The sequence below is a fragment of the Cibotium barometz genome, chromosome 58, assembly GCF_041138505.1.
Source record: "Cibotium barometz isolate CiBa-2024 chromosome 58, ASM4113850v1, whole genome shotgun sequence".
NCBI classification, from domain to species: domain Eukaryota; kingdom Viridiplantae; phylum Streptophyta; class Polypodiopsida; order Cyatheales; family Cibotiaceae; genus Cibotium; species Cibotium barometz.
The window spans coordinates 9,715,336-9,741,065 of NC_141103.1; the positions used below are offsets into that span (position 1 = coordinate 9,715,336).

General features: G+C 48.7%; 1 protein-coding gene across 4 annotated transcripts in view; it reads left to right on the forward strand.

Moving 5' to 3' along the window:
* The window catches only part of LOC147605877 (prolyl 4-hydroxylase 1), a 154,932-nt gene that overhangs the window by 123,422 nt on the left and 5,780 nt on the right, over positions 1 to 25,730 (forward strand). The gene's annotated exons all lie outside the window — the stretch shown is intronic.

The following is a 25,730-nucleotide window of genomic DNA, read 5'->3' on the forward strand; positions in this document are numbered from 1 at the left end:
CACTGTGAACACTGATTCATCAGTTTATATAGAGCTAACTTCTAAGAGTGGTGATTGGTGATTAAAGATTGATCTCTGTCATCTGATTGAAAAATGGTTTTGGTATCTGATGTTTGATTTTTGAAGTAACAAGTTTTACAACATGCGGCAAGGGTTTTGTGATTACTAATCAAATGCGTATTAGCAAAGACCTTATTAGATTGTCTTATAGGTCTCTCTCACAATTTAAAATGTATTTGGATCTTTTTATGTTTACTTTGATATGAAATGCCATATAGATTGATATTTTTTACAATGGTACGTATTTTTACGTACACAAAAATTTTATCTGTACGGAACAACGTACAAATACGTACCGTACATTACGTACAGTACGTACACATCAACCTTGCTTGTGGGAGTTGTGAGTGTGAAGACCAAGTGAGAACCCGTCTACGTCTAGTTGATGGGGTACACACTGAGGAGAAATGGCATCCTCAAAGGTGCCCATATCGAAGAGGACAATGAACTGTTGTCCCTTCGCTGTGTCATAAGCATGAATGAGGGCTTTCTTTTGTCCCTCAACCTCACCCTCTTGCTTATCATCAAATATCATGGTTGGTACTGAGTTTAAGGCGGGTAAGAGTTGGGACGGCATTAGTGGCCGATGTCGGAGTTGTGGATGAAGCTGTAGTGGTGGCTACTATGGAGGCAGAGGTCTTGGAGGCTTGTGCAGTGTGCCACTTCGTACAATCTTTCTTACCATGCCTCATGGTGTGGCAGAAGAAACATTGATTCTTCCCCTTGTACCGTTTTTGCTTGTCTGGTAGGAGATCCACCAGTAATGCCCTCCTTGGCCTTCTCCTTAAGTGTCTTCTTAGGCTTGAATTCCCCATCTTTCTTGCCTCTTGAAGTGCTTTGGGAATGTTTCTTTGTATCCTTGCTATTATGAGTCTCCTTCCCCGATTGGGATGATGACTATTGGGTGGTCGATCGGGTTGGGACTACCTCCGTTCAGCATCATGTCTTGATTATGAGCGAGAGTGAGAGCAATGTAGCATGCAATAAGTTAACGGTCATAACACGCAACAAAGCCTTCTTTAAACCTATGAGTATGCATTCCACTTTACTTTAAGAGAGAAGATGAGAGTCAACACCAAATTGGGTGCCAATTACCCACTGACCCCCCCCCCCCCCCTTGCAAGCATGGGTTTTTGCTTGTATTATTTTGGAGAACTTTATACAATGATGAGAATGATGATTGTGGACTGCCAGACACAAGGACGAGGAATCCGAACGCAAGCTGAACCGTATGTTGAAACAATAGCAGTGTAGACTCTATGAAGCCACTTATGCAAATCTAGAACTACTGAGGATATGCACATATGCTGGTTGAAGATGAGAGGATCTTCTATGCTGCCTTGGACTGAAGCATGGAGTGCTGAGGCTGTTTGTCTTGATTATGAGCAAGAGTGAGAGCCCTATCATATGGCTGTGGCTCAAAATTACGCACGGTGAACCTAATGTTCGTATCCAACCCCCTAATGAACTATTTCAATTTATCCTCCTTGGATATCCTCAACTGCTGCGCTAATCAGATTACTCTATTAGATTATGTCAGTACTGGAGACCCATTTTGGGAGAGTCTGTAGAACTCATCCTCAAGGTTGGTCATGTATTGGGAAGGAAGAAACCATATTTTGAGGTCAGACACGAAGGTGTCCCATACATTCTAAGGAGCCCTTGTGGTCGGTTCTTCATGTAGACTGGACCACCAAGTAATTGCTTCGCCGGAGAGTTGAGGTGCTGCCAGGTGAACTTTGTCTTGAGGAAGCCTAGGCAAGGAAAAATATGCGACAAATTGATGAATAAACTGTGTAACTACGGCATGATCACACTTACCATCATACTTACTAAAATTTGGTTGAGTTGGTATGACAGTGGTGGTTGGGACCCTAGAGGAACTCGGGCCTTGTTGTGCCACTATGGGGAGAATTGACAACATGTTTGCCTACATAGATGTTATCAACTGTTGGTGTTGGAGTTGTTTAGCATCTCATTCAGTCTTTCTTGGTGTTCTCGGGTTGCTTGGTATGTCCGTCGATGGTCTTCATCAGCCCTATGTTTGGCATTCTCGTCCCTTTATTCATCATCATATCGGGCTTCTTTGGCCCTTCGTTCTTCAGCCCTTTTGGCTTCTTCTTTTTGTCTTTGTTGCTCCATGATGGGGAACAATCTTTCAAGCTTTGAAAGTTCTTTTGGCTTTTCATCTTTGACTGCTTCCTTCGCTTTTCTTTTTCTTTTTCTTTGGCTTTTTTTGCTTCTTCTTCTTTAGCCTCAATTTGGAGACTGAGCAATTTGTTTTTCTCCAAAATTGCTTTGACGAAGTCGTCACTGAAGTGCAAAAGCATTTCTTTGATGGTATCTTCTTTGTTGGTATCTCCTTCCATGTCTTCTTTGTAGCTTTCTAAAGAAGTCTCTCCTAACATTGTGGAGGCCTAGGTGGTTTTTCTTGACCAGAGTTTTACCATCCATGGGATGCTCTCAATTTTGGGTAGCTAAGTTGGGTCACAACCTCCACCTCTGATACCAATGTAGCATGCAATAGGTTAACGGTCATAACACGCAACAAAGCCTTCTTTAAACCTGTGAGTATGCATTCCGCTTTACTTTAAGAGAGAAGAGTTGAGAGAGAAGATGAGAGTCAACACCAGATAGGGTGCCAATTACCCACTGAACCCCCTCCCCCCCCCCCCCCCCCCCCCTTCGCAAGCATGAGTTTTTGCTTGTATTACTTTGGAGAACTTTGTACAATGATGAGAATGATGATTGTGGACTGCCAGACACAAGGACGAGGAATCCAAACGCAAGCTGAACCGTATGTTGAAACAATAGCAGTGTAGAAGACTCTATGAAGCCACTTATGCAAATCTAGAACTACTGAGGATATGCACATATGCTGGCTGAAGATGAGAGGATCTTCTATGCTGCCTTGGACTGAAGCATGGAGTGCTTGAGGCTGTTTGTATGCTCCAAGAACCAGAGGGAACTAAAGCACACATATTCTTGAATTGCTTTGCTGAATACTTGATGAATGATTGACGATTTATGCAATGAACTAAGGGCTACTTATATAGGTGATTTTACTGCTGGTCGGTGCTAGAATGCTGCTGTTGGCCAGGTCATCAGCAGTCCATGAGTTGTGAAAAATGAGCATTAAATGTCAGTTGCTAGCATTAAATGCTGGCGGACTATTATATATGCTGGAATTTCATTGCCGAGTGGGATTATGAGGTGTCTATGATGCCATGCACCAACACAAGGCAAAAGGCCATGCATGGAATGCCTTATGGGCTGGGCCATGCCCTTGATGCTCTTTACATGCTTTTGTATGCTTCTATGGACTGACTTATGCATGCCTAGCCTCAGATACCTTCTACATGCTTGTTCTCCAAGTGGGTTAAGGGACTAACCATGACACCTAAGGAGGTTGGGAGAATGACCTACGTAGATCGTGCTTGACATGTCCCGGACTGGGGCTCTCAATGGGGCCACGGCATACAACACGAGAGAGGGGGGGGTGTGTGGGGCGGCGAGGGCTATTGAAGACCGTTACATTGGTTTTTCCAAGGTTAACAAGGAGGTCTTGTTGAGTGCCAAAAATCTTGTAAGGTGTCCAAACGTCTCTGGAGTCTGAAGTCCCTTGCATGAATTTGAAAGGAGGACAATTTCATCTGCACAAATTAGTAGGGGGATCAATATGCCTGCCAGTGTGGGACCAGCCCCGCCTAATCTATCAATGAAGCTTGAGATCTCATCTATGTAGAGGCGAAAAAGAGTAGGTGATAGAGGGCAGCCCTGTTTCACCCCAATAATGCTGGAAATCTCCTACAATGCACCTCTTGGGACTCTCAGTCATCCTGTGATGGAATTATAGAGGGCAATGATGCTCCAAACCATGTCAGATAGGATTTCTATCTCGTGAGTCCTGTATAGGCGATGTAGGAGGTGGGCTTCGGGTACAGTACCAAAAGCTTTGTAGTAAATCCTTTCATGTCGTGCTCTGCCCTCCTCCATGATGGCATGGAGGGTGAAAATGTGGCAAGGGTAGAGTAAGCCCTCCAAAAGCCTACTTGTCCTGAGTCTCTGCATCCCCCTCTCTTTGGCATTTACAAATGAATTGAGCTCCGCTTCTAGCACCGATTCATAGAGTTTGACCAATATGTGGCCAATCATGATCGTCGTGTAATTATTAGGATCAAATAGATTTCCGGCTTGGAGGATGGGGGTGTTAGTGGATCAAGAGGGTGGAAATCTGTCACAAAGGGCTCTATTGAACATGTAGGCTAGTAGGGGCATGAGGGTATCATCAGCATGTGAGATGTACTAAGCAGCAGTGAATCCCACTTAATCCTGGGCCTGTCCATTACGTGGTCTACCGATGGCCTCAAGGACCAGGTCGTTTGTGAATTAGGTGGACGTGGTGGGGCGGGGACTTGGTGGTGGGGGCAGAGGTGGCTGATGGGGGATATGATAAAGGGATTGTGCATAGGAGTGCCATGTGTCCGGGCAAGTGATAGGTGTGGGGGGGCGATGTTCTCAGAGTTCCCTCCAAGCCTCTTTGCAAATAGGTCCTAAGGAGAGTTGGTATAATTCATCCTCTTTTCGATTGTAGAACTCCTGTTTATTGCATTGGTTGAGGTGTTGAGAAATCTGTTGCGCTTTGTGCTTCATGATTTGCCCAATCGGTACCTCATGCTTAAGACTGAAGCATGTGGCTCGGCATTCATCATCATACCAACAATTATGGGGCATGGAACCGCAAGGTAGCTTGGTGGTAGACCGTTGTGTGCAGATGAAAGAAGTGATGGTAGATGTGTGGAGAATGGTGGTGAGCTGTGTTGGGGAGATGCTGCAACAACCAAGCACATAAATTCACACACACACACACACACACACAAAGAAGTAGAGTCACAAAGAAATGTTGTAGATTACGTGACAAGTGCCTAAAGTACAATATAAGATGAACCCTATAATGAAATAAGGGTGGGTTCACACCTAGAGTGTATGGGGGAAAAAACCCCTCATGGAGGGTAAAAAGTACTCAAGCTAGTCCTACTGGAGTTCACCCATCACTGCCATGACATAGATGTCTCCAAACCCCCCTGGAGTGATGATGTGAACATGTATAGGGAGATGGCGGATCAATCCCCAAAAGGTAGTAAGCCCAAAGCTTTGCAAAAAGCTTCGAACTTTTCACAAGGAAGCGCCTTCATGAACAAATGCGCCAGGTTATCAATGTCTAGGTACATATACCAAGTTGATTTGCAGAGAGTCTTTTCGTGACATACTAATAATGCACCTCAATGTGCTTAGTGCGAGCATGAAAACGTTGGGTTCCTCACAAGTGCCAATGCGCTCTGACTGTCAGTGAAAATAGTAGTGGAGGATGGTTGTCCAAAGCCCAAATCAGCAATAAGGTATGTGAGCCAAATACACTCAACTGTTGTCCTATACTCGGCTTCAGAGCTCGAAGTGGCCACTGTTTTTTGGTTCTTGCTAAGCCATGATATACATGAATCACCAAGACATAAGCAAAAGCCACTAGTGGACACCCTAGTGTCGTAGCATCTAGCCCAATCCGAATCTGTAAAGGCATGGAGTCAATAGGACTTGGTTGCACATGGTTTTTGGAAGAGTCCTATTGAAAGTACTCTCTATGTCAATATGACCAAGAAACTATCCTGAGTCCTCTTGACATAGAGAGTACTTTCAATAGGACTATTCCGAATCTGTAAAGGCATGAATCTTGTCATACCAAGCCCCAGGAGCTTGCTTAAGGCCATATAAGGCTTTCTTCAACCTGCAGAGTTTGCTTTCTTGCCCCTTTTGTACAAAACCACAAGGTTGAGATACATATATCTCCTCATACAAGTCACCATTCAAGAAAGCAGTTTCAATCTCCCACTAATGTACATGCATCATGATGTGCTACGAATGCAATGATGGACCGAATGGTGGTATATGAGATGTGGGTGCAAAATTCTCCTCATAAACAATGCCCTTTTGCTAAGCATAGCCTTTGGTAACAAGCCTTGCCTTTTAACAGCCAACGCTACCATCTGCTTTTCGCTTCAACTTGTAAACCCACTTTGTACCAATGGCCTTTTTGCCATAAGGCAAATCTGCCAAATACCATGTGTCATTTTTGAGTATGGAGTCATACTCGTCTTGCATAGCAATGATCATCTTCCTGTGCTTCCTCAAAGGAAACAAGCTCGTCTTCATTGCAGAAGGTGCTCATGAGAGCATGATCATCAAAGTGCTCAGATGCATGGCGAGAGCTAGCAAGCGTTCTTCCTGCTAAAGGAGCCTCAACATGGTTGTCCTGTAAGGTTTACAACAGCCAACGATGTACTGCTTTAGCTTCATGCATGGCTCTCCTTTCTTCTACCAGTGCATCATCAACATCTACTTGACCAATGGGCTCAACATCAACCATGTCCGACAGCTGATTTTCAGCTGTTATGGGCTGATTTCCCGCATGTATGGGCTGATTCCCAGCCATGGGCTGAGTGTCCGAATGTCCAACACTTGGTAAATGTGTACCATACAAAGGAAGAAGAGTATCAAAGAGTTCGTTGGTGGCTGTTTTTTGCACTCAAGCAAGGGCTATGATGCATTCTCCACAAAAACCACCTCTGCGAACCATAATCCGCTGTTTTTTGCACTCAAGCAAGGGCTATGATGAATTCTCCACAAAAACCACCTTTGCTCTAGAGACTGTAGCCCATAGAAATGCATTTCACTGCCTTATCAAATCAAACTGCGTGCGATGTTGCTCAGGCACAATAGCATAAGCCAAGCATCCAAAGACACACATATGAGCCACTGATGGCTTCCTATCATGCCAAGCTCGTAAGAAGTTATGGTCTGCAAAGACTTTGTTGGACACCAATTAAGCACATATGTTGCACACACAACAATTTCCATCGAAAGCCTGTGAGGCAAATTTTGTCCCTTGACCATACATCGTGCCATCTCCATGAGAGACCTATTTTTCTTGTCAAAAACACCATTTTGCTGTGTATAAGGCACGGTACAGTGATGCTAAATGCCTCTTTCGAACAAGTATGCATTAAACTCTTTGGACATGTATTGCGCCATCTATCTATATGAAGAGTCTGAATCTTACATCCAGATACAATTTCAGCCATGAGCTGAAAGTGCTTAAAGCACGTAAATACCTCTCACTTCTGCTTCATAGCATAGACCCAACTGAATGTGGAAAGGTCATCAATGAACGTAATGAAGTAGAGATAACCTCCAATAGATGATGTCCTCATGGGACCACATACATCACTATGTATAAGCTGCAATTTGCGGGCAGCCCTCACTGAACCATCCTTGGGAAATGTTGCCCGATGCATCTTGCCTGAGTTTGGGCTCCTCCTACTCACGAATACGACTTCTGGTCACCGTAGGGGTTGTCTGGGAAAAAATTGTGAGAGGATTCTCTGTGATGTATCCTGTCCTAGTCTTTGTGCACTGAAAACTTAAAAGTCTCTCTCCGTGGCGACGCATCTCCAGCAGAAATAAGCCGAGGCAACGTTGATCCTCGTAATCCATTACCCTGGAGAGTGGGCCAAATCCCTCCATGAATAGGCAATGATATCAGCCCCGAATCTCATAGTATACTGGGCATCTACATATATAGTGCTCCTATGTCTCTACCTCCCCATTGGTAACATTTGACAAATCCTATGCTTCTCTTGTATGCCCTCATATCTCCCTGTCTCTATCCTCAGCAAGCGTGATGAGACTCGGACTTGGCCAATCTCCATCCTCATGGCTTGTGACGTGTGTTTTGTCAGCAATTGGGTTTTTTGCAGTTGGTGTCTTTAATTGAAGGCTTAAAAGGCCTTAATAGCCACTTTAGGCCATGTTGGCAGTGAGGTGACGGGCCTAGTAGCGCACAACAGAAGGTCATTGGCCCGGCCATGAAAAAAACGCGCACAGTAGTGAGTAGCTGCAGGGAATGGTGACCAGAAGAGGTACAAGGGCTGTACGGAATTCAACAAAATAGGCGGGTTTGCTCAGAAGGCTCTGATACCAATCTGTTGGAACACAATACATAGCTCTGGAGGCTCATAGGGAGAGGCAGCGCAGCCATGGCTATGGAGTAATAGAAAAAGAGAGTTAGAGAGAGAACACAGCTCAAGACTTGAGAGAGGTAAAGTGACTCTTGCTTGATTAATTTCAATGAAAGTACGAGTACCTTTATAGGTTACAAAGGTTTCCTTGTGACATCACTACTTTATCTCACTCACACACAAATATCTAGATATTATTTGATACCCCTCTAAGAGGTGGTTCACACACACAAACACACACACACATACTTCCTCACTCTAGGAGTGGGCTCACACAGGTAAGACCTTGATTCCCAACAATATAATAACCTCCTTTCGGAGATTACCATCTCACTACCCGTAGAGACCTTTGCTTGGAGTTTCTGCATTTCGCTGTCAAAATAAGCTTCTCCACCACAACTATGATGGTTTGGTGGCCAATCTCAATAGCATGCCCTGGTTCCCCAACATCTGCCCCTGTATCTTCCCGTTCCGGCTCATGATCCAATAAATCATCCATAAAGGAGAGGGGCTGGGGTGTCGCCATGGATATGAGAGATGGACGAGAGAAAAAAGCAAGGGTGTATCTCTGTTACTGCAAAAAGAACTGAGGATTGACATGTGCCGATTCTGAATGTCTCAGAAAAGTGAGAAAAGAAAACTACAAAACTATAGGTAAAATCTGACATGATCACATAAACCACTTACCCGAGCCTTCGTGAGCTGTGTACAAGAAGACGTGCAATGTCTGCTCCTGGTTGTTTTGTCCCACGCCGAACGTAAGGAAGAATCAACACTAGATGGTTTAATAAGTACTATGTGCTTTATTTTATAGGCTGCCCCTTTTTTTAAAATAAAAAACACTTATTGCTTAAAGTGGGCACCCCTTAGCTTTTTTTAAAATTAAAAACACTTACTGCTTAAATGAGGCGCCCCTTTCTGGAAACCCCCAAAATATATCAGTTGCCGTTTTTGGTTCCTTGGCTGCCTGCACTCTGACAACGCTTGGCATCATCTGGTGGCCTTCTCTGCCAGTGCATAGCAAGTGCTATCCTCATCACTTTTGGCCACCTCTGCCTTGACATCTACTGTGTTGGCCACCCAGGTTCTTCTTTCTCTGCGCACATGCTGTTTACAGCTTCTGGATGCACACCCAGGCCTCTACGACCCCTACCCTTGCCGACATGTTTCTCTCAACATGCCAAGGTTGTCATAGTACCTGAAACGCAGACCTACAGCTCAGAATCCACATTCATCTACCTAGCAGCAACCCTAGAAAGCATACATCGGACGAGACAAAATCAACCATGGTGCTGAGAGAAATACCTGGGAATCCTGATGTGAGATAAACCATGAAAACCTTCGTAGACTCCGCGTTTAGGTCGCTCTATGTAAGTGGCCTCCCAGGCCTGTCTAACCAAGATCTCCTAAACACAGTCCACACAAGATTAGAGAAACCAAATAAAAGGGGCATAGGTAAGCTCACCATCCAATCGTAGGAACAGTACTTTGATCCACCAGGTTCCACTCCACGATACATGCCAATCAACACTAGCATCCCATACCATGAGTGGCCTGTTAGAAGTCATCTCCTATCTTTATCAGACACCAGGGCCTCTGTTGTGGGTGTGCCTGCCCTGTATAGGTGTTTTATCATTTTTCCTCATTCCTCCTATTTTTTCCCCATTTTTCCCTATTTTTCCAGGGTGTGGGAGGCAGTGTAGGACCTGTCGGCTGTCCCTGCTGCTGGCTGACTGGTCACAGGTGGTCCTAGTTGCTCCCTGCTGCTGGCCGACTGCTGTATTTTCAGGTCGTGGGCATTTCAGGTCCAGTCGGCTGTCCATCCACTAGCCGACTGCACTCATGGGGCCATATAAATAGGCCCCATTGCCCCCACATTGTATTCATTCAGTTTTCCTCGGGATCTTGTGTATAGAGAAGAGTTATATGCCTATTCTCTCCTTCTCGTGTGCTGTCTATTTTCTGCACTCTACTTGCTCTTGTGGTCTCAAGTTTGGTTATCATTTCCGCTGCGTATTTTGATATGGTATCAGAGCCCTAGGCTCTTGATAGATAGATCTTGGGAGTTTTTTGAGCAAGAGGGGGATAGTTACGTTGCTGATTGGTGGATTGTTTGGACTATTCGGGAAGAGAAGTTGCAAGAGGAAGGCGGGCTTAAGTGCTGGACAGCCACTTGCAGGTTTAGAGTTTTTTTTTCCCACCCACCCACCTGCCTGCTTTTCAGCAGGAAGTCCTCCAGGCTGGGAAGGAGATATCATCTGAAGACATGGCAATTACTTTGCTGTCCCACTTGCCTGCTGAGTATTCCGCTTTCTACTCCTCTTTGATTACGAGTGGTAGGCTCAGCACCATTACTTGGGAGGAGCTTGTGCCCATGGTCTTGGACCAGGAGGAACGTTTCACGAACCCTCCTCTCACAGCGGAGGTTCGGAGGCCTTAACTGGCCAACGGTCAAAAGGCCGGAATAACAACAAGGACAAAGGGAAGGCTTCACCGGAGAAGTCTTCTGAGAAGAAGCCCGACACATAACGAGAGAAGCTGAAGGCCGAACAATCCTGCAATGATTGTGGCGAGAAATGCCACTATTGGAGGAAGTGTCCTAAGCGGACTGGGAAGAGTGCTGATTCTTCAGCCTCAACTGCAAAGACTCCTGCATTTGTGCACTTAGAGAAGATGGACTCGCATGCTTCATCGTCTTCGAGCGAGGAGGCAGTTGGCTTCACCGCGAAGGATACCCAGGAATGGATTCTTGACAGTGGTGCTTCCAGGCACATGACTCCGTCCCGTGACTTCTTTTCGGATCTGAAACGGCAGTCAAGTCGCATTTTTATTGGTGACAACTCCACTATTCTGATACACAGTGAGGGCCGGATGAAGATTATTCCCGACGGCAAGGGGGGCAAGCACTCCCGTGTTCTTTACGTCCCTGCTCTGGGTTTTCATCTTCTATCAGTGCATGAAGTATGCAAGACTGGCTTCCGGGTGGAATTTGAGGAGCATTCAGTTGCTGTACGGGACCGTGAGACTGGCCAGGTTGTTTGGGAAGGCGGTGTGGAGAATGGTATCTACAAGTTCTCTGCACTCTCCTCGTTGACAGGTTCTCAGGTCGGAGATCTGTGGCACTTTCGTTTTGGCCACTTAAATGTGGATGCACTGTGGCGAGCTTTCCGAGACTAGATGGTGGTTGGCTTGCCAGGTATTGGCAGTAGGCAAGGACGTTGCAGTTCTTGCATACGTGGTAAGCAGCACAGGGAATCCTTTCCGAAGCAGGCTTCCAGGCGGGCTTCGAAACTGTTGGAGTTGATTCACACTAATTTGTGTGGACCTCAACAGACACCATCATTGGGAGGATCTCTCTATTTTATGCTGCTTGTTGATGACTGTACCAGATTCACGTGGGTCTACTTTCTTTCACAGAAGGACCAAGTTTTTGCACGGTTCAAGGATTGGCACGTGATGGTGGAGAAAGAGTCTGGATTGCAGGTAAAGACTCTCAGGGGTGACAAAGGGGGTGAATTCTCCTCGACTGTATTTCTCAGATTTTGTGCAGACCATGGCATCAAGAGGGAACTGGCCAATACCGGATCGCCTTCAGAGAATGGAGTTGTAGAACGCAAAAACAGGATTGTGGTGGAGATGGCGAGGACCATGCTGGAGCATCGTGATCTTCCTTGTCCACTTTGGGAAGAGGCTGTGGCAACGGCTGTCCATACCCTCAACCGGTCTCCAACGACTTCAGTACCTAATATGACTCCGTTTGAGGCATACTTTGGCAGGAAACTTGATGTCTTGCACGTCCGTGTTTTTGGGAGTGATGCGTATGTACATATTCCGAAGAAGCAAAGGGGGAAGCTTGACTCCAAGTCCCGCAAGCTTATATTCGTGGGGTGTAATTCTCTTTCCAAGGGATACAGATTGTATGATCCAGACAGGAATGAGATTGTTGTCAGCCGGGATGTGGTCTTTGATGAGCATGTTCCAGTATCCACTCTCGAGGAGCCGCCACTTCTTGATCCAGAAGAGTCTGATGATGATTTCCAGACCATTGCTCCAGTTGATCACCCTCAGTAAACACAGGAGGTTGAACCCGCAGCTAGAGTAGAGCCCCCGCAACAGCAGGAGGCTCCACGATCTGTTCGAGTACCTAGGTGGTTGTTGGACACCCTTCGGGAGTGAGGTGTCACGGAGTTACCCTCCGAGTGGACCACAGAGGACGGCCCTCGAAGATCACAGAGAGTTCGAGACAAAAGCAATACAGCGGAGCTTCTTCAGGTAAACTATGCTCTGATGTCTCGTATTGTGCGGGACAAGGAGTCCACTTCCGTCAAGGAAGCCCTCTCACAGGATACTTGGAGAAAAGCCATGCAGGTGGAACTTGATGCCATCGAGAAGAACAACACATGGGAGTTGGTACCGAGGCAGTCATTGGTGTCAAATGGGTCTTTAAGACGAAATATGCGTTAGATGGGTCGGTGGACAAACACAAAGCCAGACTTGTGGCTAAAGGTTATGCTCAGCGGCTAGGCTAACTACGAGGATACCTTTGCACCGACAGCATGGATGTCCACGATTCGGACCGTTCTTGCCCTTGCTTCTTCTCAGAGGTGGCCCGTGTATCAAATGGATGTAAAATCTGCGTTCCTTAATGGTGACCTGCAGGAGGAGGTGTATGTTGAGCAGCCTCCAGGTTTTGTTGTTCTAGGATCAAAAGGGATGGTTTATAGGTTACGTAAGGCCTTGTATGGTCTTAAGCAGGCTCCTAGGGCTTGGAATCAGAAGATTGATTCCTTCTTTGTTCAGACTGGATTTCAGAGATCGGTTGCAGATCCTAACCTGTATTTCTTTCGGGAACGTGGCATGGTTACGATTATCATCCTTTATGTGGATGATCTCATTCTCACCGGCGGTCATGTGGAGCACATTAGCGTGACGAAGGCTGCCTTGTCAAAGGAGTTTGAGATGACCGACTTAGGCTTACTCCACTTCTTTTTGGGATTGGAGATCTGGCAGATCCAAAGGGGGTTTTTTTGTCTCTCAGTAGCGGTATGTTCATGAGTTGCTTGAGGCCTTTGGGATGTAGAACTGCAAGCCTATTACTTCGCCGATGGACCCAAACACAAAGTTAACCATTAATGATCCTTGTGAGCCAGTTGATGATCCTTGTGAGCCAGTTGATGCCTCGCAGTATCGAAAGTTGGTTGGTTCATTGATCTGGTTGCTGAACTCTAGATTGGACTTGAGCTTCTACGTGGGGCTGTTGAGCTCTTTTATGCAGACGCCATTGAAGTCTCATTGGGACGCAGGATTGCGGATCATGCAGTATCTGCAAAGTACGAAGGATCTAGGACTCTTTTACACAGGAGGGGATGGAGTCAGACTCCAAGGTTGGAGTGACTCAGATTGGGGAGGCGATACAGACACGAGGAGATCTACTTCAGGTTACAGTTTTACCCTCGGCTCAGGAGCAGTTTCTTGGAGTAGTAAGAGGCAACCAACTATTGCCCTATCTTCGACAGAGGGAGTACCGGGCTGCTTGTGGTGCTGCTTGCGAGGTTGTGTGGTTGCGGAGGTTGCTAGGCGAGATTGGGTTTCCACAGAAGGAGCCCACAGTCATCCAGTGCGATAACCAGAGTTGTATAGCTATTGCTCGGAACCCGGTCTTCCATGCCCGGACCAAGCACATAGAGATACAGTATCACTTTGTACGTGAGAAGATCTTGGCTGGTGACATCTTGCTACTTTATTGTTCGACGGAGGACAATGTGGCGGACCTCTTCACGAAGTCTCTACCTCAGGCTACGCTCAGGCGGCACTCCAGCTCCCTTGGGTTGATTTCACAGCCTGGAGCTCAGAGGGGGTGTTAGAAGTCATCTCCTGTCTTTATCAGACACCAGGGCCTCTGCCGCCATGTATAGGTGTTTTATCATTTTTCCTCACTACTCTTATTTTTTCCCCATTTTTCCCTATTTTTCCAGGGTGTGGGAGGCAGTGTAGGACCTGTCGGCTGTACCAGATGTTGGCCGACTGGTCACAGGCAGTCCCAGTTGCTCCCTGCTGGCTGGCCGACTGCACATGAGTGATGGCCGACTGCTGTATTTTCAGGTCGTGGGCATTTCAGGTCCAGTCGGCTGTCCATCTACTGGCCGACTGCACTCATGGGGCCATATAAATAGGCCCCATTGCCCCCACATTGTATTCATTCAGTTTTCCTCGGGATCTTGTGTATAGAGAAGAGTTATACGCCTATCTCTCTCCTTCTCTTGTGCTGTCTATTTTCTGCACTCTACTTGCTCTTGTGGTCTGAAGTTTGGTTATCATTTCCGTTGCGTATTTTGACATGGCCCACAAGGGCCCTCAGCAAGACTATCTGCGATCTTTTGGGTATTTCGGAGTCTCTTTGTGTGTATCCATCGTGTACATGTACCTCTGTTTATGTTTGTGTGTGAACATCCCTTATATTTGTGTGTGAACACTCACTCATGTGAGTAAGGGAGTATGTGTGTGTGAACCACCTCTTATAGCCGTTTTAGGTGTGAATGTGATAACAGTGATGCCACAGGCTACCATGTGTCATTGCTCTAGTGAGAGTGTCTGCATCAAAAGATAAGGCTTATGCCTATAAAAGCATTGTACTTCGAAGGTTTTATAGATCAATCAATACAAGCATTACATTGTACGTGCCATACAGTCTCTCTTGAGCTTTGTTGTCTCTCTACCCCTCTCTTTCTATCTACACCACAGCCATGGACATCTTTCATCCTTCTTAGCTTAGACCTGTGTAACACTTAACCCTAAAGTCTACAAATGGTATCAGAGCCTGTCGCCCTCCTACTACTGCACTTCCCCGCCTTACTGCTCATGACCGTGCACGCTCCAATCTGGCTGCTGTTCTGTACCTGCAGCTGCCCTTCTGTGCGCTGCCCGTCACCCTTCTGTTTGCCCAGATCGCCCGCACTGTCATCATCTCCGCCTATTGTTCGTGCCACAGACTCCAGGTGGCACTAGTGCCCGCAGCTCTGCTGCTGCCTACCCTGGTCGGTGGCTCCTCCCCACTCGGGCGGAGCTTGTGATAGAGCCGCCCAGCCTAACCGGCTGAGATGAGCTGAGCTGAGGGGGGGCAGAGACATTGGGCTGGCCACTAGAAGCACTCCCCGCTCTTGGGGCTTACCTGGCGACAACCAATTTTCAGTCCGTTGGGAGTTCTTTCCCAGTGATTTTTTTTTGAGGCCTCTTTGACGCGGACGTTGCTTGCTGCGGGGCACTCCTACTCGCAACATCCTGTCAGTCCTCTCAGCCCTCTCTCTACCTACGCTTTTGTGCTGCTCTTGGCACGTCCTTCGAGCTTTGACCTTCCCCCTACACACACCTGAGTGGCACCTTCTGCCATGATATCTTCTCCGCTTGTATCACCTGGCTGCACCTCCTCAGCCTACTCTTGCTTCCTTATGTGTAGAAGCAACCACCTGTTCCAGGCTGTCTCTCAGTAGGTCAAAGTCTTCGTGGTGCTCCTTTGCAACAACATCATATGGCAATACTTAGTGCTCATATCATTAATATTTTGAGATAAAGTATCATGGAGGAGTTCAACCTTTCCCTCGGGTCCTTTGCCCTAGCTTTCATGCCGAAAAGAAATGTACCTAGAAGTACTGCAAGCACAATCATGAAGCATCTACTCCTTGCAAGTACATGTTCTACACTCGACGATCAAGTGTCGGAACCTTAGAAATGTCGCCGGCAGAGACTGGTCCTCATTGACAAATGCTCGGGAAGTCCTTAAAACTTCCAAATTTTTATTTTTTCTGTTTATATGTGAGTCATGGGTTTTCTACCTAGGGAATCCCCTGAAATGTGAGTTAAATAAACCCTATGTGTGTTTTTTTCTTTTATATGTTTGTATCACCTTGATCTATAAAAGCTTCATTCCTATGTTATCCCTATTTTGAGTTGGTGGAAGCTAAAGAATCTTATGTGTGGTCAAGCTCCATTTGTAGGCTTGAGTGTGATCTTTTGTATCACTTCAGGTATGGCCACTGCATAGTTGTCAAGTACGAAAAGTTCGATTCGGTATGGTACGTTCAAATAAGGTCTCGGAACGCACCGCTAAATTTTGAAAATAAAAATACGGTGGATGTACTGTCCATTAAAAAAGACTTAAAAATATAAATATAAATGCAAAACTTAGAGAAGTTACAATTTACAACTTACCCAAAACATAAAAATTTAGAATGTTGCAATTTGCAAGTTGCATAGAAAATGAAAGTAGACAAATGTACATGTGACATGTCAAAGAGTCATGAATATATATAAAGCCGCAAAAGTTGGCATGCCACATGAGCAAGTATAAAAATGGAGTACAAAAATGCAAAAAGCCCATAGAGTACTATAGAGGCTAAAAGCCTGTCACCATCTATGTTAGGACTTACAGCTATCGCTAGGCTCTTCAATATCCTCACTAGAGGAGGACACCTTAGAGCTCCCACCAAAATCCCCATTGCTAAGAATGTTGCCTTCATTATCATATTCGGGCTCCCTAATATCACCATGAACTGCCGAAGATGACTCCGCAATGGAAGCATCCTCAACTCTAACCGTTGCGGGGGGTAGAGCTCGGACTCGTGGAGCCATGTCTGACATAGGTAGCAAATGGGCGATAGGTAGCAACTCGGCGATCAGAGCCTCAAAAGCCAAAGTAAGAATAGGCCGAACCTGTACTCCATCTCTAGCTCGGCGACCACGACGAGTGCGAGAGACTCGTCTATCAATCTCCTCTAGCTCTTTGTAGAGCTCTGTATATACGGCCTCCTCCTCTGTATTACGCTCCTTGTGGACACTTTTAAGAGTGTCCACCGTCAACTTGAATTCGTCGACGTTTATCTACAAGTCTTATAATTGATTAGGGGCTAAATAATAAAACATTGAAAGTTATGTAATCTACTGGGATTGCTCGGCTCGCTGAAGCTCCCGCCTTCACCCTTGCTCGCGCTCGCGCTGCCTGCTCGCCCGTCGCCTTCCCTCCCTCGCGCCCTCCCCCCCCCCCCCCCCCCCCCCGCCTACCATCGCTTATGCGCCCCCCCTTCATCTCGCCATCGCGCCCCCCCCCCCCCCCCCCCCTTCATCTCGCCTTCTCGCCCTCTCTCGCGCTGAAGCGCCTGCCCCCCTTCAGCTCGCCATCGCGCCCCCCTCCCTCGTCAGCGCCCCGTCCCCCCCCCCCCCCCCCCCCGTCCCCCCCCCCGTCCGCTAGCCCTCTCTCCCCCCGCTCTCTTTCTGCTGCCCTCTCTCCCCCCGCCTCTCCTTTTCGTGCTGCCGCCGCCCCCCCTCCCACCCCCCTAGGGGGTTTTTATTCTTTGCCGCATTATCCCAACCCCCGCCCCTTCCCTTCTTGCTGGTTTTTCTGCCCCCTGGGGGTTTTTCTTTTTTTTATCCTTCCGCCTGCCCTTTCTGCCCTTCGTGTGCAGCTCGGTTCTTGTAGGTATTGCATTCGCTCTGCCTTCGCCACAGCTTCAGACTCTGATGGAGGCTCCTCCCGCCCCACCTCAGAGGGACTCTTCTGCAGCCCCCTCGACCGCCCCTGAGGATACCCCCATCAGGCTTTCTCTTTCGCGAGAAGAGGAAGTGAGCCTCGCCGCAGAGGTGGAACGCCTCCAGGCACATTCCACCATCTGCCGTATAGTCGGCACTCGCCCCAGCAGAGGGGAGATCCGGGATCTTCTTCAGGCCCGCCTTCTTGTAGACGTGGGCAAGATCCTGGACGTTTAGCTTCTGGGTCGTGGACACTACCAGATCGAGTTCGAGACTTCCCAGAGTGTGGCCCAGGTCCTTGCCATGAGTCCCCTTGACATCAGGGGTGCTCGGGCATTCTTCAGACCTTGGCAGCATGGCTTTGACCCCGCAGCGGCCGAGCAGGGAGAGCGCCTTTTCCATGTTACTGTTGCTTCCCTGGACTCTGCCGCGAGTACCTTCCGCTCCTTTCGAGGCTAGGAGCACTGGTGGGCTCGGTGCTCGAGACTGGCCCCACTGCAGCCTCAGTGGTGGCTAGAGCAACTGGGCTACCTTCGGTTAGAGTCTTGGTTCCTGATATCTCCTCCCTTCCGAAGGTCATTCAGCTACCTAGGATAGGGGGGGGGGGATGGATTGATCAGAGAGTGGAGTTCTCGGGGCTCCCGAACCAGTGCTTTATTTGCAGACAGGTCGGCCACCTGGCCAAGGCCTGCTCTCGCAGGAGACCCCGACCTGCACCGCAGCAGCAGGCCCCTGATGGCCCGCCCACAGATGCGGCTCGGCAGGCTTCTTCTGGGACACCTGCACAGCCCACAGAGACCTCGGAGTGGCAGCCTGGGCAAGGGCGCCGCCGAGGGAGACAGCCCGAGCAGCACGCCCAGAGACCGATGCAGCAGCAGCCATAGACTCAGCGTCACTGGGTTCCCGTGAGGAATAGCTTTGCTCCCCTTCAGGAGGAGACCCCAGCGCCTACTGAGGACCAAGAGATGCCAGCTCCCCCTCCTTCGCTCCCACCCCCCCACCCCCCCTCCCCCTCCCCCGTCCCCCTCTCCCGCCTCGCTTCCTCCTTCGCCTCCTCCCATCCCCGTTCCGGTTTCGGCAGCGGCTCCTTCCCCACCCCCCTCTCCCCCCCCTCCTCCCCCCCGCTCGCCCCAGCTCCTCGGGAGGCCCTGGCAGTCCCCTGGCGTTCACCTGCAGTCCGGAGGATCTGAGCACCGACCTTGCTCGAGCACCGCAGAGGAGACTTACCATGCCGATTCGGGCTTCACAGATATCCTCTATCCGCAGTCGGCTGAGTCGTCTCGACACTAGACAGCGCTCGGAGGCTTTTGATTACTCCTTCTCACGGCTTTTCGGAGCAGAGGGCCCCCATGAGCCAGCACCCATCCGAGTTCATGTAGTGATACCTCTGGCCTGCGGGGAGGAGGCACTTGATTCAGCGGTGGCCTTCTCATTCTCTCTCTGTGGCCCTTGCGACCGGGAGTGGACCCTGGAGCTCGCCCTTAGCACTTTGAAGACTCAGGCAGTTGAGTTTTCTCACCATGTGAGCGATCTGGAGGTGACAGATGTGATAGGCCGACTATGGGAGTTGGCTCATTTTTTCATTGATCCCGGGAGTGTGGATGCCTCAGGGATTTGACATTTGGTCGTTTGCATTGTGGCAGACTTAGCACGCGACCCAGGATATGTATGTATACACGAGGGTGCTCTGTCTGAGCGGGAGGCAGTCACCATGGGACACAGCCACTGGTGCCTGATCCGAGATTCTTGCAGTACACCAGGTGGATAGATTCGTAGCCGCTCGGATGGGGACTATTCTCCATCCAAGCCGCTTGCGAAGGCCCGCCGTACGGTTGAGACAGCATCCACCTCAGCAGGTCATCCATGAGGATCATCTCATGGAATGTACAGGGCCTTGGCGGCGCACATTATATACGTTATTGTGGTTGCTTGAGGCAGGAGCTTCAGAGATGCCTGGTTGGGGGTAATATTGATATTATGTTGATGCAGGAGCACCATTTGGGTGAGAGCAGGATCCGGAGATATGGTTCGGTGATGCCTGGTAGATGGGACACCTTTTGGTCTGCAGGATTTGGCCCTTTGGGTGGGCAGGGAGGAGTATGTATGGTCATTGCGGATGTATGGCGGCAGGCCATTGTGGATCGCGGGATCATTGTGCCTGGTAGAGCACAGTATGTCATTCTGAGGACGCATGATGAGCTCTTTGGCGTGCTCAATGTCTATGCGCCCAACCATGCTAGTGCCAGAGCAGAGTTCTGGACCCAGGTTACGGATGCATTGCCAGAGGCCGCACATTGGTGTGTCGGGGGAGACTTCAACATGCTTGAGGACCCGACCGATAGGGTGGGAGGCAGTCATGTTACAGTGCATGGTACGGAGCTTGCAGCTTGGGAGCGATTTTGCATGACACTGAGGATCACTGATGCATGGCAGGATGAGGCCTTCTCCCGCTCTCAGGACAGTCTTAGTTTCTCTCGGTCGGATCGTCGGCAGGGAGGGACTAATCTATCACGGATTGATTGCTTTTATGTGGGCGACAGGTTAGGGGAGCGCGGGGGCTCCGTTGGCATTCTCGCTGGCACCTCTTTTTCATACCATGCGCCAGTTATTTTGACTCTTGAGGAGAGGACACGGGAGACTAGCTTGCAGTTGAGGATGCCAGAGAGGGTACTTACAGATCCTAGTCTCGCTGAGGACATTGAGAGGATATGGCATGATAGTTAGAGCTTTGACCAGGATGCAGCAGGCCAGTGTGCCCAGGGACTCATCGAGCTCAGCTCTTTTTTGCACGCTGCAGCCTTGACACGGCTGGGAGAGGCCCGCGAGAGGGAGCGTAGGCTGAGACGTAGCTGTGCAGAGGAGGGTCACAGATCGTATGCGTACAGTTCTGGGTGAGCCTCTCTCAAAGGTTGAGCTTGCTGAGGCCTTGAGGGTCCTTCCGCGCCATAGTTGCCCAGGGGAGGACGGATTGACGCCTGCCTTTTTTATGCGCTATTGGGACCTTTTGGGGCCAGGCCTCCGCAGGGGCTTTCAGTATGTTTTGGACACTGGGGTGATGCCACAGAGCTTTACAGAGGGCTTGATCTTTCTTATCCCCAAGGGGGAGGGAGTCTCAGATGATATCCGGCATTGGAGGCCTATTACGATCCTCAATACTGTCTACAAGGTCTTGGCAAAGGCCTTGAGTTTGAGGATCCAACCCTTCCTGGGGGAGTTGATCCATGCTACCCAGACAGGATTTGTCAAGGAGCGTAGTATCCTTGACAACATTTTCACCTTCTGGGAGGCGACGGCCCGAGCTAGATTTCTTGGTGAGGACTTGGTCGTGATGCTTCTTGATTTTGAGAAGGCATACGATAGAGTCGATTGGGGTTTCTTAGAGGGCACTATGCTTCGCCTGGGCTTTGAGCCAGGTTGGATTCGAGGGGTGGCGGCTCTATATTCCACTGCTCGTAGCCAGGTGCTGATTGCAGGAGGAAGGGGGTCGAGTTTTGAGTTGACCAGATCAGTCCGCAGGGGTGTCCTCTCGCTTTGTTTCTTTTTCTCTTCTTTGCGGAGGCTATGAGCATGTATCTGACGGCAGAGGAGGTTGGTTTGAGAGGACTCTAGCTCCTAGTCAGGGGGGAGGACCTGCTTGATGCTGAGTTTGCTGCTGATTACATGGGTTTATTTTTGCATGGCCAGGAGGCCAATCTTCAGCAGGCAGAGCAGTCGCTCCAGGTTTTTAGTGCAGCTTCGGGAGCATTGATCAATTGGCGCAAGATTGTGGCCTTTTGGATCAGTAGTGCTCCCACTCCGGCATGGAGCCCAGACCTGGGTTTTAGATGGATTCCTCCTGGCACAGCAGTGCGATATTTGGGATGCCAGATTGGACTAGATTTGTCACCTGAGCAGCAGATTGCCCCGCTTCTTCTGAGCATTCGAAAGAAGCTTTTGTATTGGAGTACAGCTCGCTTATCCTTGGCTGGGAGGGTGGTGGTGGCAAATCAGGTGCTTTTAGCGACCATGTGGTACATTACGTCTTGCTGGATCTTCTCGAGCTCTTGTATCAGAGCCAGGCACAGAGGCTGATCACGAACTTTCTTTGGTCTGGGCGGGATGGTCAGCCAGCCAGGGCAAAGGTTGCTTGGGCAGTTATTACACTTCCGTTGGCCCAGGGAGGCTTGGGCATTATAGATCCAGTTGATCAGAGTAGAGCCTTATTGGGGAAGCTTATTGTTCGGGGGCTGCTTCCAGGCGCTAAGCCTTGGAAAGAGCTTCTTTTGCAGCGGCTGCAGGCTCGAGCTCCCCCAGCAGGGGGAACTTGGGCACCAGAGATACGATGACAGGCCTTAGTAGAGGATGGGAGGACAGATTTGCCTTGAGCATCCTGAGAGCTTGGGAGCTGCTGAGACCAGGGCTCTCTCAGAGACCTCCTTCTTGTGATGAGGAGCGGGCCAGTCAGCCGCTCATCTGGAGCCCAGCGGTTCGCACAGAGCAAGGTCATATGCTGGGTTCTCGGATGAGCCGATCTTGCGGCGCCAGGCCTTTCACACCACTTGGCGCAGCGGCCCCTTCTATACCCTACATGTGGGGTCCCCCGGTTGGCACTACAGGCCACCTGTTTGGCTTTTCCCCTCTCCTATTGTATGATATAGCCTCTCAGTTCTTTGTACTGATTCTTGTATTTTTCAGCACCTAGGGAGAGTCTCCCTGGCTGCCTTGCTTTGTTCTCTGCTTTGTTTTCTTATGAGCAGAGAGGATCTTTTGTAGCCCTACGGGCGTTTTTATATAACTAATGAAAGGATCTTTTCTCGGAAAAAAAAAAAACATTGAAAGTTATGTAAGTCTAACATGTTACATAACAATATACTTGTCTAGCTTGACTCATATCGTGCATTGCATGCACCATGCGCAAGTTATTGCGGCAATAGACCAGCCGCTCTGAATGTCTCGTACTCAATTGATTGCATAACTTCGTGTGTTTAAGTGAGTAGGAACTCCAGTTCCTCTCACATGCACCCGAAGAGCGATCCTAATCCACAATAAAAATAAAGGATGTTCAGGATTCTAGTATCTACACATAATTTTGTAACTTGGTGCCAAGTAGTTAGTGGTTACCTGCGCTAGAATCCTCAAAGCCACTCTTTGTAGGTGAGGTTGTTGGTAAGCAAATGACTCCCACCAAAAGAGAGGCTTCACCATAGAATCCCTCCTCCAACATACCGCATTGGCGAATGCGGGGCTCCTCTGATCATTATAGTTGATGAGCTTCTGTAAGAACTGACATTGCCAATTCTCATCATCGGGTAATGCTTTCGGTAAGAAAGCATCCCTAGCTGAAAGTAACTCTTGGTCAGTGAAAAGTGAGAGTGCTTTGTAGGCAGGATGCAACAAAGCAACAAGGCCATGGATAGGCCTCTTCATCCACTTCCATCTCTTCTCCACGAGTGCCAAGATAGCATCGCGTCGAGGAGTAGCCTCAAGGGGATCACTGTGAATTTTAAAATAAAGAAAGAATATCTTATATGAGAAAAACGAAAGAACAAGTATTTAGATTCAACATTCTATTTTAGTTTATTACTTATTCTTGAATCTTATTTACCTTGTTAGCATATACTCTGGATCAAGCTCATCGAGGACTGTGGTGCAGGTAATCTCGGCAATGGCCTCTCTCATAAAGTTAGGGAGGAGTCCCATAGTAGTCCCCTCCATGTCTATCATGCGTAAAACCCTATACAAGGAAGTAACCACAATGACTAGGGCGCAGACCTAGTGCCAAAACTCCTCTCTCAAGCATAGTCGTTGAATGGCTCGTGCCTCATCGACACGCGAAGGTATCTCACCTTGTATCCATTCCTGCCACTCCGGTGAAAACACTGTTACTTGGAGCTTAGGCATGGCATCATAATGGCACTCTAGAAGAAGCCACATGTAGGCAAAGCGCGTCGAGATGGCTTCTTCATCTCTAAGTCGCTGTGATGGCGGAAGATAGCAACAAGGGCCTTGACTTTTTGACTGAAAAAGGTGACAATTTGAGTGGCTTGTGTCACCACAGTCTTCACCCATTCTAACTTGCCTATGTCCTCCATAAGCCAGTCAAGGCAGTGAGAGGCACAAGGAGTCCATACTATGGACTTAAACTCCTCCTCAAGCAAGTGGCCCATCTTGCGGCAATTGGACGTATTGTCCGTAACCACTTGAACCACATTTTCGGGGCCAACCTACAAGGATGATGGATGCATGAAAAAGGAAAATAAATAAGACTTGAAAGTTGAGTAAAAGGCAAAGGTTAAACTTTCAAGCTTCAAACTCAAAAATTAAAATTGTATCTCACCTCGATTATGGCTTGTCAAATGTGGTGATAGATGACATCGCACGAGGTTTTCTTCCCCGCCGCATACACGGCCCGCAAGAAGTAAGTGCCAAGAGGGTAAGATACTAGAATCATAGTCACAGGGGACAGAGGGGACGGAGGGCCGGGATGCGGAAACGTCGTCCCGAAATGACATGGCGCTCCGACACGGATTTGGAACGGGGGGGACGCCTCAGGCATCTGCGTCACTAGGGGACGGCGTCTCGGGAACAGCGGAACGGGAATAGCTTGTCGGGGACGGGTCTGGAATGGGACGGCCGCGACGTGTGATTTTTTGGCTATTTTTTCACCCTTTTTTTTCGTTTGTTTTTTTGCTGTTTTTTTTTTCGCTTTTTTTTCCCGCCGTTTATGGCCGTTGCTTTTGCCCGTTTTCTCCCGTTGGTGGCTAGCAGCTGCACCCGTTTTCTCCCGTTGGCACTGTGGCCTACCATGACCCGCACCATGCTTGGAGCCACCTATAAGGCTTGAGCTCTCCTCTCTCTCTCTCTCTCTCACACTCTCTCACTCTCGGCCAGCCACCCCACTCCCTCTCCCCACTCTCCCACACTCCCACTCTCCCACTCTTGGCCAGCCACCCCACTCCCTCTCCCCACTCTTGAGCTTAAGCAGCAGTATGGGCACCTACCTCCACATGGTCTCAGATAGAGAGGCCTCAGATTCTCATGCTCTCACGAATGATCTGCAGCAAACCCTCCGTCCCACATGACATTGTCCGGACGGAGTTTGCTGCACCTCCTATGCTAGTAGAGGCCCTCTTCCAGACGATCTGCTTCATACACAGAGGATCAGAGATATGCCATCAGATCGACTCTCACATAGAGCTTTTGAGGCATCTAGGCAACTCGCAGAGAGTGGAGATAGAAGATCATGGTATTCACAGATGATACAGTGGCTCACTCAGCATGGTTTCGACATAGATCACCTGCCACCTTTCCAGTATGATATACATGCACCAAACATCTTGCTCTCCCACAGTGAGAGGAATAGAGTCCTTCGGCAGGATTTATGGTAGCGATACACTCAAGAGACTTGGATTACACCCGGTCAGCCTCTACCGCCAAAGATGCTATACTACAGAGATCAGTTTATGCGTATCTCAGTGGATGGATTCATACAGAGACCTGGATACATGGATGTGTACATGCCTCACAGTGTCCGAGTGGCGATTGGCTAGCTTAGAGTGTCATCACACCAACTTGAGATTGAGGCAGGTAGGGCAGCACGGATCCCCAAAGCAGAGAGGATATGCAGACTATGCGAGGAGGAGGTTGAGAGTGAGGAACATTATGTATGCAGATGCATAGCATATAGTATCATTAGAGAGAGATACACCACCATCTTCAGTGGACATCCCTCACTTTGCCAGATCATGGAGTCGGCAGACCAGCGCAGATTTGGCCAGTTCTTGTTAGAGACAGCGCCACAGAGAGACACTGATACGGACTCATGCCACAGGGAGAGGTGGGCGACAGCTCCAGCTCACTGATTTCTTCGAGAGATCTATCCCAGTGCCTACCTTGACACAGGAGGGGGTTACACTTCAGCGCGCTACGGATCTCCAAGCCAGATGGAGACTGAGAGCACTAGGCTACCAAACTCCCAGACTACATCAGAGGGAGATCACAGAGATACGGGCTTGACATCAGCACTATATCCAGGAGCGGCTAGCTCACTTACGCTCACACCCGAAGATCATGCTCCGAGGTATTTTTGCCTCGCCATCG